The sequence below is a fragment of the Procambarus clarkii genome, chromosome 18 (genome assembly GCF_040958095.1).
Source record: "Procambarus clarkii isolate CNS0578487 chromosome 18, FALCON_Pclarkii_2.0, whole genome shotgun sequence".
In the NCBI taxonomy this organism is placed as follows: Eukaryota; Metazoa; Arthropoda; class Malacostraca; order Decapoda; family Cambaridae; genus Procambarus; species Procambarus clarkii.
The window spans coordinates 15,753,939-15,760,962 of NC_091167.1; the positions used below are offsets into that span (position 1 = coordinate 15,753,939).

The 7,024-nt window shown below is 50.7% G+C and overlaps 1 long non-coding RNA gene across 1 annotated transcript; it reads right to left on the bottom strand.

Moving 5' to 3' along the window:
* Positions 1-206: 206 nt before the first annotated feature.
* On the bottom strand, positions 207-5,238 carry LOC123750947 (uncharacterized). The gene is made up of 2 exons (XR_011229025.1): positions 4,865-5,238; positions 207-795 (listed from the first exon to the last, which is right to left on the bottom strand). It is a non-coding gene; the product is annotated as an uncharacterized lncRNA (long non-coding RNA).
* Between the last annotated feature and the right edge of the window lie 1,786 nt (positions 5,239-7,024).

A 7,024-nucleotide genomic window follows, 5' to 3' on the forward strand; every position in this document is an offset into this window, starting at 1 on the left:
TAAGTATAACAGGACACCAAAGTGAACAACATAACATAAGGGAAACCCTAGCTGGAGAATAATCAGGCGGCAGAAAACATAGTGACTGGGGAAGCCTGATATGTATTTGGAGAAGAAAATAACCCCAGGCCAGAGGCCGAGCCGCCAAGGAAGGAATTACCTGACAAGGTAGGGCTTACTAGTAGAATGTCTGTAAAGTCAAAGTAGTAGCTGCGGACAGCGGAACACTTGGGGACGGGCGCTGCACCCCCACCCCGCAGGCCAGCAGGCCGGACCCCCCCCCCGAAGGGCGAGTGCCCGCTGGCCGCGAGGGAAACCTCAGGGAGGCAGAGCAACTACGCTACAAAACTAGGAAGGAAGGAGGACAAACTGGAGGAGCTCGCACATCGCCTCGACTTATGCCCCCTGGCCTTGGCCCGTGGGCGACGGTCGGTGAAGGTGGGGGGCAGGGGCGGCTGTAGCAGCCGCGGCAGGGTCTGCCTCGGTGGTTCCCATGCCCTGAAGGCTTGTGACATGAGAGGGCCCCCGAGCCTGCGCGATGGGCGCCTGCAGCGTCGTCCAATCGTCGGCCGAAAAAGGTGGAGGCTGCGACGCTGTGCCACTCGCCGCTTTGCCGGCAGTGGCCTCTGGGAAGTGTGGTCGCCGTGCACATCAGAGCCGCCCGAGGAGGCCCCCGAGGGGGGGAGGCGAAGCGAAGGCCGGCTGCGTCCTCACCCCACTGCACTGTTGTCCTCACGCGACGTCGCCCGAGCCCTCTTCCGTGTTGCAGTTGCTGCGTGATCCGGCTTCTCGCCACTGCGGAAAATGAAAAAGTAAGCATCGACAGGTCTAACGGGGGGGAAAACAGGCAGGGAGGCCCAGCTGCCGCACCGGCAACCGTCACATACACAAGTAGACAAAAGCAAGGTAAAGTTAAGTGTCCATAGTGATTGAGAATACCGGACATAGCCAATGCTAACGTAATAAAACCAATGTAATAAACTCTGAGCAGTTAAAATAGATTAAGAGAGTAATATTCATGTATAGATTGAACAGTAATATTCATGGTATAGTTTGGTTATAATAAGACCGTAATACTCATTGTATAGTTTGTTTATATTAAGACAGTATTAATCGTGGTATAGTATAGAAGAATTCAAACAATAATAATCTCAAAAGTAAAAACAAAATTATTTGAGTATCCCACTAGAAATGTACACTGCTTTAACACTGCAACAGTGTTATTAAGTAAATACCGGGCATAACTGGAGCTGGACTATGTAACAAATTAATCTTAGAAACTTAAATAATATAAATAACATAGCGAGGCCAAAACAATAAGAAAGGCATGAGGCGTAAGCAGTGCTAGAAACAGAGAAAAAATAGCGGAGTAAATACAAGACAAACTGAAACTGAACAAGTAAATAGCTTAAGACCGTATTATAATATACTTGTATTTAAGCTGAACAAATAAAAGATATAATATACTTGTAGTTAAGCTGAACAAATAAAAGAGTAAACAGTGATAATCATGGATAATTTGGGTAGATTAAAGCAGGACTATACAAGGTATAGGATGGTTAGGTTGAACAGTAATATATGCATGGTATAGTTTGGATAGATTAAAATTGTAAAGTTCAAGGGATAGATTGGTTAATTAAACAGTACTTATTCATGGAATAGATGGTCTAGAGTAAACCAATAATAGTCTCAAAAGTGAAAACAAAATTATTTGCATATCCCACGGTAATGGACACTGCCTTAACGCTGCAACAGGAATAGTAATTAAATACAAGGCATAACTGAAAGCTGAACAAAGTAATAAAATAATTTAGAGAAACTTAAATAAATGATAACATGGCGTAGCTCACCCAAACCGACAGACCGCTCTACGGCATGCGCCTACCCTGGAGGAGTAGAACAGAACAGTGAGAACGGGAGGGGAATAATATATTCTAATAATAGAATAAGACCGTAATATAATGTACTTGCATATAAGCTGAACAAATAAAAGAAACAGTGGTAATCATGGGAAGAATTGGTAGCTTAAAGCGGGATTAATCAAGGGATAGGATGGTAGGTTAAGCAGTAATGTGCATGGTATGGTTGGATAGCGTAAAACTGTAATGTTCAAGGGATGGAATGGTTATTAAAACAGTATTAATCAAGGGAGAATGGCTAGCCTAGCAATAATATTCTCAAAAGTGAAACAAAATTAGTTGAGTATCCCACAGCAAAGGACACTGCATTAACCAAAGGACACTGCATTAACGCTGCTAGAGGAATAGTAAGTAAATACAAGGCATAACTAAGCTGAACAATGCAATAATTAATTTAGAAACTTAAATAAAAGATAATAACATAACATAGCCCACCCAAGCGGACAGACCGCCCGACGGCATGCGCCTGCACTGGAGGACAGGACAGGGAAACAGGAGGGAACGTGTACGTGCAGGAACAACAGGCGGCTACCGAGTGGACGAGACGTAAAGGTACAAACGGGCCGGTCTACCCCGACCAGGCCAAACGGCTGGGGCGAACATAACGTGGGACACCGGGGCCAGCAAACACCTGGGGACGAACAAACCGGGATACACCGGCCAGCCCAAACGACTGGGTACGAACAAGCCGGGATACACCGGCCATCCCAGACGACTGGGTACACACAGATCGGGCTACACCGGGCTACACCATCACCGGATGTGACTGAACATCCGTGTACGAACAAGCCGGGCTCCACCGGCCAGACAAAACGTCTGTGACGAGCAAGCAGGGCTGCGCCAGCCAGACAAACAGCTGAGACGAACAAGCTGGGCTACACCAGCCAGGCAAACGACTGGGACAAACAAGCTGAGCTACACCGACCGGACAAACAACTGGGACGAACACGCTGGGCTTCAACAGCCAGACAAACGACTGGGAAGAACAAGCTGGGTTACACCAGCCAGGCAAACAACTGGGACGAACAGACTGGCTTCCACAGCCAGACGAACGACTGGGACGAACAAGCAGGCTAAACCAGCCAGACAAACGTCTGGGACGAACGAACTGGGCTACACCCGCCAGACAAACGTCTGGGGCGAACGAGCTGGGCTACACGAGCCAGACAAACGTCTGGGACGAACGAGCTGGGCTACACGAGCCAGACAAACGTCTGGGCGAACGAGCTGGGCTACACCAGCCAGACAAACGTCTGGGCGAACGAGCTGGGCTACACCAGCCAGACAAACGTCTGGGGCGAACGAGCTGGGCTACACCAGCCAGACAAACGTCTGGGACGAACGAGCTGGGCTACACCAGCCAGACAAACGTCTGGGGCGAATCGAGCTGGGCTACACCAGCCAGACAAACGTCTGGGGCGAATCGAGCTGGGCTACACCAGCCAGACAAACGTCTGGGCGAATCGAGCTGGGCTACACCAGCCAGACAAACGTCTGGGCAAACGAGCTGGGCTACACCAGCCAGACAAACGTCTGGGGCGAACAAGCTGGCCTACTCCGGCCAGACAACAACTGGGACGAACAAGCTGGGCTACACCAAGCGGCCAAACGTCTAGGGACGAACAGGCTGGGCTACACCAGCCAGACAGACGTCTAGTACGAACAAGCTGGGCTACACCAGCCAGACAAACTTCTAGGACAAACAGGCTGGGCTACACCAGCCAGACAAACTTCTAGGACAAACAGGCTGGGCTACACCAGCCAGACAAACGTCTAGGACGAACAGGCTGGGCTACACCAGCCAGACGAACGTCTAGGTCGAACAGGCTGGGCTACACCAGCCAGACAAACGTCTAGGACGAACAGGCTGGGTTACACCAGCCAGACAAACTACAGGGACAAACAGGCTGTGCTACACCAGCCAGACTAACGTCTAGGAACGAACAGGCTGATCTACCCCAGCCAGGCAAAACGCCTAGATACGGACAAAACGAGCAACACCGGACGGACAAACAACTGGGACGAACAAGCAGGGCATCACCGTCCAGACAAACATCAGAAGAACATGCCGGACGACACCGGCTGACGCAAGTCAGCCAATAACAAGAAAGTGTTGGGCCTACCCACCGGGGCACCGCCGCCACAAGGGCGTCTCCTGCCCGAGGGCGAAAAGGGAGGACAGGAAGGAAGCGAACACAGCCCAAGGCAAGCGCTCCTGGAGCTCCATGCCACGTGGGTGATGCCGTCCTTGGCATGGGCCCCTAGGGTCGGGCCCTAGGGACAAAGACAACTAAAAACCCGGCCAGGAGGCGTCGCCACCAGGGTGACGCCAGGACGCTCGCAGGGAACCTGGCCGGTCACGCACGTCCAAGTGCATCACGAACCCTGGCCCCTAGGGCCAAGCCAAGAGGGCGCAACAAACCAGGTTCCGGGGAAAACGCCTGGGACGGGGAAGGAAACGAAGGGCATCCTTGGGGCGAGTGCTTCACCGAGCTCAAAGCCACGTGGGCGCCGCCTACCGGGCTTGGGCCCCAGGGCTCAGAACCCCGGAAACCGCCGCGTGGCGTCGCCACAGAGGGCGATGCCAGACCACAGAAGGAGCCTGGCCGCGCACGCACGGCCAGGCGCGGGCGAAACATGGCCCCTAGGGCAAGCCTAGGGGCACAGCAAACCGGGGAGGGCACACCTGGGACGAATGGTCCACCGAGCACGCAATAGGGCCGGGCCCCAGGGCACAGGACCACCGAAACCAGGCCACATGAAGTCGCCGCAGATAACCAGCGCACCAGTCCCGACCTGGAGGAACGCCAGCAACCCCAGGGAGGCAAGCAGGCGGAAGGCCCTAGGGAACTAGCTAAGCGGAACGAACGGGCCGCGAGGGACGGCGCAAACACACGCCAGCACTGGGGGTAGTCCTGACTAACTTGTACAGGAAACTCTCTTACCTTAGGGTTTGCTGGGTAGGGCAGGGGGCCCCTGCGGTACCCGCCTGGGATGTGGAAGGCCCCAAAGGATCGGAGAATATCAGTTGTGGGACCATAGTAGCGGAGAGGGAGTCCGATTGCTTGAGAAATCCCGTGTACACAGTAAACAAAACGTAGAAGTGGTAAGGGTACTGGCCCACGTGTCGATGAGGCGTGGTGCTGAGCGTGGAGCCGCTTCGTGAATCTTGGACCTGGTCGGGAGAGGGAGTGAGAGCGGGACCTGACTTCCGGCGCCTTTTATGCCACCCAGGCTGGCCGCACCACGCCTGCGGGACGCGATGCGCAATTGTCTCTTCCTTCCCCCGTCAGAAACTCCACCGCCTTTCGTCAAAAGGCAGTGGGCCATTTAACACCCCACCATCTTCACAACTACCACCATCCTCACTATCACCAATATTAACACCCCACCATCTTCACAACCACCACCATCCTCACTATCACCAATATTACCATCCCACCATCTTCACAACCACCACCATCCTCACTATCACCAATATTAACATCCCACCATCTTCACAACCACCACCATCCTCACTATCACCAATATTAACACCCCACCATCTTCACAACCACCACCATCCTCACTATCACCAATATTAACATCACTCCATCTTCACAACCACCAGCATCCTCACTATCACCAATATTAACATCACTCCATCTTCACAACCACCAGCATCCTCACTATCACCAATATTAACACCCCACCATCTTCACAACCACCACCATCCTCACTATCACCAATATTAACACCCCACCATCTTCACAACCACCACCATCCTCACTATCACCAATATTAACACCCCACCATCTTCACAACTACCACCATCCTCACTATCACCAATATTAACACCCCACCATCTTCACAACCACCACCATCCTCACTATCACCAATATTACCATCCCACCATCTTCACAACCACCACCATCCTCACTATCACCAATATTAACATCCCACCATCTTCACAACCACCACCATCCTCACTATCACCAATATTAACACCCCACCATCTTCACAACCACCACCATCCTCACTATCACCAATATTAACATCACTCCATCTTCACAACCACCAGCATCCTCACTATCACCAATATTAACATCACTCCATCTTCACAACCACCAGCATCCTCACTATCACCAATATTAACACCCCACCATCTTCACAACCACCACCATCCTCACTATCACCAATATTAACACCCCACCATCTTCACAACCACCACCATCCTCACTATCACCAATATTAACATCACTCCATCTTCACAACCACCACCATCCTCACTATTACCAATATTAACACCCCACCATCTTCACAACCACCAGCATCCTCACTATCACCAATATTAACATCACTCCATCTTCACAACCACCACCATCCTCACTATCACCAATATTAACATCACTCCATCTTCACAACCACCACCATCCTCACTATCACCAATATTAACATCACTCCATCTTCACAACCACCAGCATCCTCACAATCACCAATATTAACACCCCACCATCTTCACAACCACCACCATCCTCACTATCACCAATATTAACACCCCACCATCTTCACAACCACCACCATCCTCACTATCACCAATATTAACACCCCACAATCTTCACAACCACCACCATCCTCACTATCACAATATTAACATCCCACCATCTTCACAACCACCACCATCCTCACTATCACCAATATTAACATCACTCCATCTTCACAACCACCAGCATCCTCACAATCACCAATATTAACACCCCACCATCTTCACAACCACCACCATCCTCACTATCACCAATATTAAAACCCCACCATCTTCACAACCACCACCATCCTCACTATCACCAATATTAACACCCCCACCATCTTCACAACCACCACCATCCTCACTATCACCAATATTAACATCACTCCATCTTCACAACCACCAACATCCTCACTATCACCAATATTAACATCCCACCATCTTCACAACCACCACCATCCTCACTATCACCAATATATGTCTCTAAAACAGTTGGTATACTCTCCAAAATCAGATATTATGTTCCTAACTCTGCTCTCATCTCTCTATATTATGCACTAATCTATCCCTATCTCAACTATGGTATCTGTGCATGGGGTTC